We start from the raw sequence: 14,429 nt of genomic DNA on the forward strand, positions 1-14,429 counted from the left end.
AAAAGAAAAGAAAAGAAAAGAAAAGAAAAGAAAAGAAAAGAAAAGAAAAGAAAAGAAAAAAAGTAGCAATATCTTTCTCGCTTTAAAAGCCAAGTCACTGTCCTTGAAATTTGCCGAGTGATCACTTTCGGGGAGGAAGTGATGTGCATAAATCCATGAACAAGAGAAAAAAAGAGGACAGCCTTTAGAGAAACCTCCTATTTGAGACCACACTCCACAAATTTTTGCTTGATAAAACTACAATTTTCTTCTTTAGATGTTAAACCCTCCAAGGATATTTCTATTTCCTAAGGTCACAAGTGTATGCTTATAAAGGGTCAGCTCTCAGGGCGCCGGGGTGACTCAGTCGGTTAAGCATCTGACTCTTGATTTTGACTCAGGTCATGATCTCGCATTTCTGGAGTTCAAGCCCCACATCAGGCTCTGCACTGACCGTGCAGAACCTGCTTGGGATTCTCCCTCCCTCCCTCCCTCCCTCCCCCCCCCTCTCTCTCTCTCCTTCCCTCCCTCCCCCTCTCTCTCTGCCCCTTCCCTGCTCATGTTTGCTCTCTCAAAATAAATAAAGGGTCCGTTCCACCAATGGGCTCAAGCAGGGCCTTCAAGTACTTTGACCCTCTGATGTCCACGCTCGTTATACAGAGCCAAGCAAGGCAGGGGGCTGTGGTGACTCCCTGCCAGACGCACAGTGGTCCAGATACACTGTGTTTTCCCAAAACAGGGGAAACTGATGCCAGGCTTTCTCCCTGCTGTTCACAGAGCATTTCCCTCAGAGTTAATTCTTCTGAGCCTCTTCCTGCTGACTGAAGTGTGTCTATCCCAGGCAGGGAAGAAGACAGGTAGTATCTATTTAAAAAAAAAGAAAGGAACTGAGACTTTCTTCTCACTCAAAAACGGGTATGTTCAAAAGAGAGAGAATTTTCTTCTAGCCAACAGTTTAAAATGACAACTTAATAAATCCGAACTTGTATAAAAAGTTCTTGTTACAGTTTCACTTTTTATAATTATTCTATAATTTCCTAACGATTAACTTGCATAATATTCTGCATGACAATTTGTGCTTCTTTACATAACAAGCTCATGGTCAAGGTGTCCATATTCTTCCATAATGAAATCATTACATGGCCACGCTTCTGGAGAAATGCCAAAAAAAAAAAAAAAGTTTCTTTCAAGAGTTCAAAAGGAGCTGAGCTTTGAGGCTCCCATGAAATTTTAATCAAAATAATAATAAATAAATAAATAAATAAATAAATAAATACATACTGCTGAAATATCAACTATTCATTAAATCAGACCATTAATTATCTCGTTAGACAAGGCTCTAAACAAGGGGGTTTGCTGTGATGTCCCTGACGCCTTAGGCCCCTGGCTTGAGCTGGCCCTTTCTTTGGCCCTAGGAAGCCCTGGGTCCATGTGGCCTCCGAACCTTTGCAAAAGTAGGACACCCCCACCGGGGCCAGGGAACCCACCGGGGCTCCCCTTCTCCCACCACGCCTCCCACTGAACAGGGAGCAGAGGGGGCCCGCGGCCTGCCCTAGATTTGATAAGAGGAAGAAGCCACGTTGGCAGAAAGTTCCCTGTTTCATGGACCCCACCCATCAGAAATGAAAGACCCCCTCCCATCACCCATCCCGGCGGAACGAGCGAATTATCTTTCTGTGCAGAACACGAAGGAAAACAGCTGGGTCGGGCAACTAATTAACAAAGGTATGCTATTTTTCTGGATTTTGTCATGTTTCAGGTTTTTAGGGCTTGCTGCTTGCTGGGATTGTCTTTCTTGTACCAGCCGCCCTTGTACTTTTATTAAGAGGCCTCCTGGCAAAACACCTGGCTTCCTCCCCCCCTCGCCCCCTGCCCCCCGCCCCCCGCACTCAGGGCACTGGGCTCAGACCACCTCGTCTTCCTCACAGACGGGTAAGTGGCGTCACTCACTCAGCCTCTAGGGAGGCTCCTGGAGACTCAGCCAGGTCCCTACCTTTGAGAAGTACCTTTCCCTCGGGCTCACCCAAGAACACGCTACCCTGCACAAAAAATAACCCAAATAGTCTCTGGGCAGACTTTTTTCCTAGAACACTGTGATTTACTGTTCCAGTTTGCCAATTCTTAGAAATCTCAGAGTTTCCAATGTTCCCCACGCGAGCAGCTGTGGGAGCTACCCATCCGGCATCGGTGTGGCCAGCGGGACTTTGATCGTGTGCAGTGGTCGTCTTCAGCAGCCGCGTGGTGCCCAGGAGAACCCGTCACAGGCACTATGGTGCCACGAACCACTTCTGCGCATGCCATGTCCCGATGGCAAAGATGTGCTTCCATCTCGCACGCACACACACACACACACACACACACACACACGAGGCTGCAAAGTGCAAACCAACCAGCAGGGAGCTTAGCAGAGTAAACAGCAAAGTGAAACTCTGTTCAAGAAGGGCTTCGGATAAATTAATAAGTGAGACACGGGATGAGTCATTTGGAAGTGATGAATATTTCTAAAAAAACATCCCTCACCTTTTGAGCTTGATGCAATGGACGTTGCCCAGTCTCGCCTACAAGATAATGTTGCAGCCATTGGAAAAACAAACACAAAAAAGTGTGCACATACATACACACATGTACACGTTATGTGCATCCGTGTGAGGTAGGATTTTTGTCCTTGTTCCGTACATGGAGCATGAGAGCAACAGGAAAATTCACCATGACTCGTGGCTTTCCACGGAGAACGCGTCTCAGGGAGCCTTTGGTCCCCCTCCCTTGGTTTACACAGGAAGAAACCACAGCGCCCCCTGCAGCTGGTTGGCGGAAGGACCAGGGACAGCCGGGGGAACCAAGACTTCCGTGCCCTGTACCCCAACCATCAGAAACAGACTCTGCAAGATGTATGACAAACACACACACACAACACGTAGCTGGCTTCGGAGGTCAAGGAACCAGACCTACACGGCTTAGCTTGTATGACCTCATGACAATCTATGTGACCTACCTATAGGACTTTAAATTCAGTAAGCTTCGTTCCATGTAACAGACATAAGAGTAAGAACAATACAGGGGCGCTCGGGGGGCTCAGTCGGTTGAGCGTCCAACTCTTGGTTTCAGCTGGGGTCATGATCTCGCGGTTTGTGGGATTGAGCCCCGTGTCAGGATCTACGCTGACAGTGTGGAGCCTGCTTGGGATTCTCTCTCCGTCTCTGTCTCTCCCCCACGTGTGTGTGCACGTGCTCTCGCTCTCTCTCTCTCTAAAGTAAATATTTTTTAAAAGTCTTAAAGAATGAGAGCACTACAAAAATGAAAGTAGAAATATACTAAATCCACTCCTTCTCCAAGCATTTTTTTGAGCACCTACGATTTCCTAGACACTGTCCCAGGTACCGTGCACACAGCATGAACAAAAACCTCCGTCCCCATAAAGCTTAAATGGCAGAGGTACTTTTATTATCATTAGGGTTTGCCCTTTGCAAAGGCACCCTGAGAAGCATACCACACTTACTGTTTTGTAAGCACGTCAGTAAATCTGCCCGTTTCCAGGCTCAAAGGCGACTTTGGGGGACCGTTACAGAAGACGTGCAACCCGAGGGCACACTTTCCACCTGCCCGGCAGTATTCCCTTCCCCGGCAAGAAGCACGAGGAAGGCACAGCTATGAAGCAGCATGTTTTAGACAGGGGAGAATTTGCTAGAATTGGGTCTGCCCAAAGTACCCAGACTACCTACCTTAGTGACTCCAGGAAAGGTCGCGGGGACAAACGTGTGAGTGCCACACACCTGTCAGATGGGCAAGGACTGAAACGCGGCAACACGCCCGGAACCCCAGCAGGGCCCTGGGTGGCGACCGGTGCGGGCACGCCACGTAGTACACAGAATGCCTACGTAACGTTGTAGACGCGAGGGTCAAAGAGCGGCATCGGGAGAGAATGTGAGCGGTGTCCACACCGCAGCAGGGAGCGTGGTCTTCCCGCCTAGAAAGGGACTCGGGACTCGCCGATGTGAAGAAGCCCAGCCATGGCATGGGCTTTGCCCGTGGCAAAGGCAAGCAGCAGATTATGGTTGAATTATGCAGACGAAGAGAAGAAAAGACAGCGGAGATAAATCGGAACATGGATTTTTTTGTTTCCCATGTTCAATCCTGATAACATTCATTTCATTACTCAACGAAAATTTTTACATGCACGGGGTAAGTAAAATATTTTATATAAAGTTAATATTGATAACCACTTTAGTTTTCCAAATACTCTCACTATACCATGAGATCCTGGAGGACCTTCTTAGTTGTTTTTCTTTCTCCTAGAACTTTCTGGAAACAAGCAGGTACTCAAAATAAGCACTGATTGGCTAAATCAACCAACGAATGAACAGCGGTTGCAGAAATGAGCAAATGAACTCTGTGAGGTAGGAATCTGTGCCAGTTATCATCATCCTGACTCACAGCTGAGAAATCCAACATTTAATGAACGTGTGTGGCGTCTCTGAAGGTACAGAGCCAGTTGGTTTGGGTAAGTTGACATTAAAGCCACTCCAGTGTTCCTTACCCAACAGCATCGATGCACAACCAGGGTCCCCCCAGAAAGTTCCAGAAAGGTAATAATGAGAGCCAGTGACCCACATCTACAACGTCAAGAAGCCAAAAGAATTGTATGTTTAACGTCAATATTTCTTATTTAGTCCCCCACCTTACTCCAAGAAGGATCTGAGGCGGTTTGACTGATGCTCGGGAAGGCCACACGGACGGACGCTCACTTTCCCTCACATGAGCGTGTGTCCAACACGTCTGCACACAGGTGTGGCGCACCAGCTACCCCCAAGGACCGAGCGCTGGCCGTGGCATACACCTTTATTCCAACAAAGTGGAAGAAACTCGTAATTCTCACTCGCTCCAAGCAATTTTTCAACAGACCAAATCTTCCGATGTGCTGGGCCGACCGAGAAAATAAAAGGTACCACAGGCACCACAGGATCTAAAATTTACTTTTAAAACCACCCAAAATATCACGGCAACAATTTGTCCCTCGAGTGGTTTGTGAGCAGCAAATATGAGGAGAAAAAAATATTTTCACCGATACCCTTGAACTAAGTTTATAGAAATGTGTATAAATATGTCCTACTTAACAGAAAAGTTAACGGAAATATTGAGAACCCACCAGCATTTTCTTAATTTGAGTTGGTAACCAACCAACTCGCATAAAAGCACAATAATGAAGGCCATCTCATATGCGAAAAATACAGAATCTAATGGGAAAAAAAAAAAACCTTTCAAATAACTGCGCAGAAGCCTTGGCAAAACAGCTACTATATTCCCAGCGCATCGCCTCTACTCCATCGTCCGGAACTGTATTTATTACGAATTACTAGATTTTGGAGCAATTGTCCTCTGAAGAGCTCAAAATACTGCAAAATAACTTCTGAAGCCATGCACAAACTTTATGAGGGACAGCCCAAGTGTCCCTGAAAATTGGTGGAGGAGGTGGATAGAGAGACATAAACGGACGGAGAGGGTCAAGGATAAGAAAAAGCAGCTGGTGAGAGGAGGAGGTGGGGCAGCCAGAGGGAAGAAGGTACGCAGGGAACCAGCAACCAGAGTTGCAAACACCCACCAAAGGCTCCGTGGGGCCACCTCTCTTCTCTCCAGGCACCAACCCCCCCGCCCCAGTCCAGCTCTGGCTGTCCTCAGCCAGCCCTGTGGCCGGTCACCACGGACTCGCGGGCAGTGCGGCTGCTGGCATACAAAAGAGCCCCCAAACCTACAGAAGATGATTTCAGCTTGTGTCTGTGTAGATAGGGGCCCAGCTAAAATTAACAACTTCTGAAGGATAGTAAGTGGAATAGAAACAAGAACAAAGCCCCGGGTGCAGCCTTGTATTTCAAGAGCTCCGAAAACAACAACAAAATGGGTATATCCTTCTGTGTACAGATAACCCTACGCTCCATGTTCCCCAAAAAGGGGTTTCCTAAAGTTTTTTAAAAATCAATTAATCGATCCTCCCAAACGACTGCATAAAGGAAGTCTTACCAGGCAGTGAACTGCATCCCACATGGTGAGCAGGGCAGGGATACAGGTGTTCGGTAGAACAGCATCACAATGCAGGCTGTCCAACAATTCAAAGTACAAAACGGGCTTTCCAAGTGAAAAATGTAGGTGGGTCTAGAGCGATCCCTCAAAAAGGAAGTTTGTTTACAGGGTTCTTCTTTTAATTTATTTATAAACTTATGAACTTACTTATTTTGAGTGAGAGAGAGAGAGAGAGCAGGGGAGGGACAGAGAGAGAAGGAGAGAGAGAGAGAGAGAATCCCAAGCAGGCTCCGCAAGGTCAGCACAGAGCCTGAAGTGGGGCTCAAACTCACGAACCCTGAGATCATGACCTGAGCCAAAATCAAGAGTCAGACGTTTAACCGACCCAGCCACCTAGGCGCCCCCGTTTACAGGGTTCTTGAAGCTCCAAAACTGTGTGTTACTGCAGTCTCTAGTACGAATCCAACAGGCTGACTCAGTCTGCCCCCGACCCCCCGCACCCCTGAAAACACAAGGAATGATCCCAGCACATCTGTGATTCTCACATGCTAGCACTGGTTATCCAGAACCAACAGACCTAACGCGGCGTGCGTTTTGGTGTATTTCTTACAGAGTGGGGATGATTGGCAAAGTACTCTTTCTAGCATTGCCACTGTATTGATACATGCACCATGAAAATCGACGTTAACACTGGAGCATGGTTTTAAGGGAAGTTTTCCACTTTTATTCTTCCTAAGCAAACTGTGCTATAATAGCAATTCCAGATTCTCCACAAAGTGAGAAAAGAATGTACTTTACAAGATACACGAGAACATATTGGGAGTAAAATATGTTTCTATAGTTCAAAGTTTTAAATAGATAAGCGGGTAGGGTTGGGGAGGCTGCAGGTGGAATGAATATCACTTTTCCGCATGGGTGTGGGCGGAAAAACTCTAAAGAAAACTCCTACAACACAGTAAGATATGAGACCAACCCAGAATTCCCCAGCTGCTGAGGCTCATCACCTGCCCCCAAGCCCCAGGCCAAGTGCAGGTGTGGCTCCAGATACAGACCTGGTGCACGAGAAGCCTAGGTTGTGATACTCCTGCTCAATGTGCAGAACTATCTATTAGAAGGAATGTTCTGGACCCTCAGAAATACCTGCCGAATGAATCGATGAAAACAAAATAATACCGATGACACACTGAGTAAGGCAAACCTAATTCTCAAATTAAACTTCTTTTAGACTTTGCAAAATACATGCTAACCATCTTACAGCCACAGAGTCTAAATATCCTCCAGCAAGGTCGAGTAGATAGAAAATATCCGGGTAAATCTGAATTAAAGAAGCCAGTATTCTGTGACACACAGGTCCCCCAAATCTGGCTTTTATTGATAAAAGTTACCTGTGTGGTTACATTATAAACCCAACTGAGAAACAGAGGAGAAATTCCTACTTGGAAGGTCCACAGCTAATGGGAATCTAGCTTAAATTACTAAAAACAGGTCTCACCGTGCATTTATTTCCCTTACTAGGGTGAAGTTTTACAGTCTTGTGAGTATCTAAAATTACAGGGTACAGGCAGGGAGCCCTGTCCACACGGGGGCTAGCAAGTTGTTGATGTCGAGGAATACCCTCTCCGTATCAGCCACACGCTCTAGGGTGACCCACAGAAAAGCAAGGATCCGGGAGAAGTCCCATGTTGGAGAAGCACCGGGAACACGCACAGGCCAGGCAGGAAAAGAAGACACTTCGGTGACGCGCAAAGGCGCCCAGTGATGGGCAAGGGCTTGGCATCCACTCCAGGCTGGGCAGCCCGAGGGCACCGTGGAGGGAGCCCGTGCGCAAAGCGGAAGGGCGCTCACGGGCACCCCATCACCCAGAGCCCGCCAAGGCCCCACCAACAGGACACAAACTCATCTCGCCTCATGCACCCAGGCCAACCCGAAACCGCCATCATAAGTAAGTGTTGCACAAACGTGGAAGGGGAGAAACACAGTGTTTAAGGGGTATTTTCGAGTTTCCAGTCAAGGAATTTTCCATCCACTCCTTTGTTCTTTTTTTTTCTTCTTCTTCTTTTTTTTTTTTCTTGTAGGAGCCAGGAAGGGCTCACGCTACACCAACAAATGACAGAGCAGTCAGGGGAATCCGGGAAGAAAGACGGCTTCTCTTTAATTTTGCACACATGATGTTTTCAACCACTAAGGTCATACCTGCGTGTGGTGACTGACAACTTTTCAGCTTGATTCAAAGCAAACAGCTGCTGGTTTGATTGCCTAGCAACTAAAAAATGACGGATGACCCTTAAGATGGATAACTACCATAAATCACCTCATTCAAACGCTGCAAGAAAAAAATTAAAAAACAATGGTTTTCATGACATTTGCTGCACTCCATAATGTGCCGTGATAAATTTGGCCTCCTTACGGATGCACAGTGGTGACTGCACAAGTTCCGTCACTTCTGCCGCTGTCGCTGGCCTCCTGGGCGCTGGGGCCCCCGGGGCAAGGCGGGCCGTGGGGATGCGCCGCACCGCCGGCCCCGGGCTCCTGAGTTGTGCCGGCCACTCGCCAGGAACCAGCTCCGGCATCACGAAGATGGCAGGGACCGCGTGCGCTAATAATGGTTACAATGTATTTAGTGTAATGATTTGACCTCGGCCAACATTACCGACGCCGTGATTCATAGGAATTTGACGGACTGCCTCCTGTTTGCAGACGTCTCCTGTGTTCCCGAAAGGCCAAGTGTGTGCTTTTAACTTGCAAATCAGCATGGGGCCGTCCACCATGATCAGACGGACGGGAGGTCCCGGCACAGGGTCCTTTGGAATGTCCGACGTCGGCACAGTCCTGCGTGAGTCTGCCAGGCGATGTGCAGCGAGGACAGGGACCCCCGATTTTTCCGGGTGTCACGGCATACCCCTTCCCTAAGGCTCACCGCAGGGACCAGCATCCTCTATACTCCTTCTTTGTCCCTTGCTTTCTGTTACACTGGACTTGGATTTTCTCCTTCTCAGGTTGTGTCCATGTTATCAGAAGGCTGCCTCAAAGAGAACCATTCCATGACCAGACTTGGGTTAGCGGTTTGAGAGAGAAAAGGACCCTTGTTCTCTTTCCAACACCCCCCCCCACCCATCCTAGCGGGAGCCAGCTTTCTTGCTGGACACGCTCGGCCGCTGGACAAGCACGATCAGAGGCGCCGTGCTGGGCTATGAGCACAGCAGAAGCCACTCAGTCCTGCCCTCACGGAGCTTAGTGTCCTCTGGGACGCAGACATGGCAACGAGTGCCTTTACGAACACAGGCACGTGCTGTCACGGACCCAGTCACAGGGCCCGCGTAGTGTCTGCCTTTACAGTCACCCCAGTAGACCACGCCGCCTCCGAAAGCGGAGAAGCTTCCAGTGCTAGAAGGAAAGAATTACTTTTTGTTCAGTAGGCTGCACTACCCCAAGCAACTGTCTATATTTAAAAACCCAAAGGGGGCCGGGGTGTTGGCGGGGAGGGACACACATTCCAAGTCGCAAGAAACATCACAGCTGGGGTGGCGCATGGCGCTCTCGGGCCAGCGGTGGCAGCCCTGTGCGGTTGGTGCGACCTGGCCTCGCTACGGATGCCTGGTGTCGGGGCCCTGGGTCAGGCACCTGCCCGGCCCGGCTCTGACCGCAGCCAGCCCTCCACTCGTGGTTAGGAGCGCATCTATCCAAAACCCTGAAGCAGAAGGATGACATAAAGCAACGAGACAACGAACAAAACGAGTTAAGGGCAAAAGAGCCAGGCCCCAGGTAGCCAGTGCCGTGGACCCAGGATCATCAGCACAGGGAACAACTCAGAATCCACCAGAGAGGAAGGAGGTCGCCCCAGGTTCCCGGGCGTCTGCAATTATGCGTGAACTTCTGGGATCCGCACCCTGAGAAGGAAGAACAAATTCGCTCCCAAGTCCAGCTCTACGGTTTTCTAAGAACTGAGATAGGAGAACCAATCTTTGGAGGGTTCGACGTCTCGTGCGCTTTTCCTGTGCGGGAAGCTCCCATATTGAAGCAGGATGAGAACCACTGTTATTAATTAGGTCGACTGGGCCACTTGTATGGCACACGCGACTACCTTTCGGCGTTTGGAGATAACCACGCGTTCTCCCCAAAGCTTTGGCTCCCGACACGGCCAAGTCCTGCTTCGTTCGGTCTTCCATATCCATGGGCCGCTCTGTGTAACGCTTAGGAGAGGGGATCCCGCTTCACAGAAGTAGTCTTGACTGTTTCCCTGGTAATGGTGAGCTCTGGAGTGCATCTCAATTTCTAATATTATCAGAGTCCTAACGGATAAGGAAGATCTGGAGAGTGGTCTTTAATGTACATTCGCATGGTCCCAGGCTATGCCACCAAGCTCTCTCAGCAATTCTGCCTGCACGCGGACTGTCCCCAGGGTGGGGGCCAGAGGTGGGGGGGCACTGAACAGGACAATCGGGTATGCTGTCCCTTTAAAACCAGAATGCTTGTTTCCTTTCTGTAAGAAAAGTAAATCACACTATAGTGAGTTGAGCTTTGAAAAAAGCATCCATCCATTAAAGTTCATGGATTCGCGTTTCCAGATTGTCCCTCCCCTGGCTGGGTCTCAAGTTACAGCCTTGTACAACCCAAGTCTAAATAATATTCACCATGATAAATGGCACCATAACTCCGATATCCACAATCAATCTTTGCTTTAAAGATACATCCATCTTCAATAATGTTGATGGGGATTCTGTAAAATGGGAAACGTGACTGCTTTCCCGACCTCGTGACGGTGGGGGACGGAAGCTCTGAGTGATGGCTGTCAGCTCACATCTGGCTGCAAAAATAAATTAGCCTTATGTAGACAAATGAAAGGGCCAGTTCTGCGTAGAAAACAGCCACTCCTGAGCAATGGCTAATTTATAGGACTTCTTTCTGGAAAGTTCCTGGCTGAGGCAACAGTCTGCTTAGCTATCTCTTTAAATGATATCTGCAGCTGTAAATAACTTCAGTACTAGGGACCATACAAAGTACAAAGGGGTAGGGATGGGAGAGAAAAAATAACTTTTCTCACGTTCTCACACATGATTAAAATGCAAAACTCTTCCCTTCAAGGTGGGGGGGGGGACACTTTAACCAAATGATTTTATATTTGAACGCTGTACTGTACTGTGCTCTTTTCTGTTGGTTTGGGGACTCATCTAAAAAGTATACAATCGGGGGGGGGGGGGCGGTAAGGGAGGGTAAGGCTAGCCTTTCCTTTTCTTCCTGGAAAAAAACATCCGTTTAAGCAAGTATGAGACCCGAGCCCCATCACTGTCTTTCTGAGGGCAGGAAGGGGGGTTACGGATTCTAAGTGACAGAGAAAGAGAAGAAACATCTATTGGGTTTTAGTAGGTGGTTTCAAAAATAGCGTAGAGTAAAAAACACTTCTTAGGCAGGCCCTAAAATAAATACGAGACCAAACTTTTGCCGGGAGGACAGAAAGGAAACTCTATCCTTGTTCTTTATGTCTCTGACCTTGTCTCACTGAGGGAAACTTGGAGCTTGGATCCTTCGAGGCTGCTGTAGGAAGTGCTGAGAGCAAGGCGGACAGAGCTCTGTGGGGTGCAGGCGACTGGGGGTGGGGGGGGGGGGGTCCCGGGCGGGAACACAGCCTCTCAGACAGTTGCTGCCTGCCGAGGTGGGGAGGGTTAACTCTGTGAAGGTTGAGGGCTTACAGTAATGCTGTGAAGACAGAAACATCACAGGCTTTCCTGGCAAGGGGCTTACAGAGGGTAGGAGGGACTGCGAAATGAACTCTCTCAGGCTTTGTCGGCAGGCTTTCCCAAGGCCCAGCCTGGCCCCTTTGATAAATGACACATGTCATTCTGTCACAGCCTGACAGTGCAGCTGGGAGGGCTGCTGATGTATGGCTCCAGTGAAAAGGAAATCAACTTTTTGGCACTGAGTGAGCCTGTGCCCTGTATAAGGATTTTGTTTCTCAAAAAGTGAAAGATAGACTTAGGATTAAAAAGAAAAAAAAAAAAAAAAGTTGAAAAACAGATTGAACGACAGCTTACACTTAACATAAATTAACTCAGTAATGGCGAAATGTGCTAGCCTGTGATAAATAAAAGCTACATTAGTCAATTATTAATCACACTCTAACTTGTAGCCAGAACCCATGACTTAAATCTGGGGCCTGAGCTGCCTTACAAACAGATAAGACAGTGTCTGATAGATGTCTTCCAGAGGGCAATCAGGAAGGAATCAAAGACTCAGTGGGCTCACCAATGGGAAGGGGTGGAAGGTTCTAGAAAACAGGGGAGTCAGTAGGAAAGAAGGAAAGACCCATTCCTTGGAGACAGAATATCTACTGACTACACAAGGAAAATTAAATGTAACAGCTACATCCAAATACTTTTCTCTTATCAGGACTTAACTTGGTCTGAATATTCAAGGCGTTTAGACACTGCAAACAAATGTTTACACTTGTATATATGACTTTGCCTTGAAAATATGTTGCTAGTTTTGAGCCTTCCCTCTTTCCCCCTTACAACTGAGTTAGATCTTTTAAATCTAACCCCTGGGGATTTTCCTAGCCCTAGCATTTATTCCCAAACTAATTGTTTACCGCAGATTATCACTTAAGCCTCACATTTTACCAAACGATCTCGACATTTGACATTCATGCCGAGCAAACCCTCCCCTCAACCAAGTGGCTCTGGTTAGGCAGAGTTCTAAACATTCATGCAAAAAAAAAAAAAAAAAATCAACCTCTTAGAGCTTTGAGGTCTCCTTACTCATAATAAACAACACGAAGTGAAACCCACCACCAGGATGCAGTCTTCAGTTGACTGCTCTGTGCTGTGCACCCCAGGGCATGCCTGCCCCTCAAGGCATCCCCCTCCTCCCAGAAAACCTTTCCCTCTGGGGCACGATTTGCAAGATGGTCAGCTGTTCAAGAGCGGCACTGCATTTCCATGACCCTGGGATCCTAATTCCTCCTGCCCAGCAGACCTGTTGAGATTGAGGCCACTTCTGATGTTCCCAAGGGCACACTGAGGTCGTGGGCACGTGTGCAGAGAACAGACCCACTCAGTCAGGAAAGTCGCAGGGAGACACTGACAAGTAAGTCAGGGTGCGTCTCCAGCACCCTTGGGAGCGCCACACCTAGAGCCTAGCCTTGCTTGCAGATGTAGATATTCAAGAAATGTTTGCTGCATCCAATTCAAAATACCCCCTATTTCCATAACAAAGGCAAGTAAGCCATTTCTCTTTAAAAAGCTACAATCAGGTGGCCAGGCTACTCTTCCCTGATTTGGCAGGAAGTGAACCCAGGAAGCATTGGCTAAGCCCAACGCCCGCCATCATACACATCTGCACCCGATTCCCCCACCTGGTGCCATTTCTGGGTCTTCTGTGCACTGACATCTTTCCATATGTCTTGACATGGAAATGGCAGAAGGGCCCAGAAGTTGTTGATTTCAGCTTCCTCCCAATTTCACATGTAAAAATACACTCAAAATTTACCCAACTAAAATCCTCTGAGCACAACCAGCCTTTTTCTTTCTTTCTTTTTCTTTCTTTCTTTCTTTCTTTCTTTTCTCTCTCTTTTTTTTTTTTTTTAATAAGATAGTTGTGGCTTCCTCCCACTCGGGGGTCCACAAGATGGGTTCAAGGGATCACAGGGTAGTTGTGGAGTAATGCTTGAGGGATCCTCCAAAATCTGAACCCTTCCTTTACAGATAAGGAAACTGAGGTTTGAGGCAGGAAGGAAAAGATCAGTGGAAGGACAAAAAGGCAGGCCTCTGTGCTGCGCCCAGGGTTTCCCCCATATAGGACACTGAAATGACACAAAGTCAACCTTCTGAATTTTAATATGTACAATTAACAAGCAGGTTCCAAATGGAGTCAAATGTTGAAAATAGCCCCTAAAGCCAATGGTTTCTTCCATGGCTATAAATGGGAGGGGGGGGGGGGGGGGGGAATCATACATTAAAACACAGGCTGATGTTTAAACTTCTCCCTTCCTCCAGCTGAAATATAATTTTTCTTTAGTCCATAAAAAATTCAGATAGTGTGCAGAATGTTTATATATTGCCAAGGTCCCTCTTTAAAAGGTTTATACTTTTACTTTATGACCTGTCCTTGATTCGACACTTCCGCTCATCAGAAAGGGATTTATAAAATAATCCTGAAGGTGAGGAACACACATGTGTCAGGGACTCGCTGGGTTTCACGACACGAAATTTAAGAAGAGAAAGAAATCCTGTTAAGCTCTCTTTAGTCACCAATAGACATCAAAGGTAATAATTAAAGAAGACAGACGTCATAAAACATAAATTTATGTCTCTTTTAATAATGCACAGGCACTGTAGTGTGTAAAACATCTATTAGGTTGGAAGAACATGAAAACGTTCCAATAAGAAAAATCTATGTTTTGTTTTGGGGTATTTTCCCTTCCTTTAAAAAAAAAAAAAAAAAAA

At 47.4% G+C, this 14,429-nt stretch overlaps 1 long non-coding RNA gene across 1 annotated transcript in view; it reads left to right on the top strand.

Moving 5' to 3' along the window:
• Window positions 1–14,429, top strand: part of LOC121032781 (uncharacterized) — a 20,474-nt gene that overhangs the window by 5,052 nt on the left and 993 nt on the right. The window lies entirely within an intron of this gene.

The sequence above is a fragment of the Herpailurus yagouaroundi genome, unplaced genomic scaffold, assembly GCF_014898765.1.
Source record: "Herpailurus yagouaroundi ecotype Mexico unplaced genomic scaffold, PumYag 142, whole genome shotgun sequence".
In the NCBI taxonomy this organism is placed as follows: Eukaryota; Metazoa; Chordata; class Mammalia; order Carnivora; family Felidae; genus Herpailurus; species Herpailurus yagouaroundi.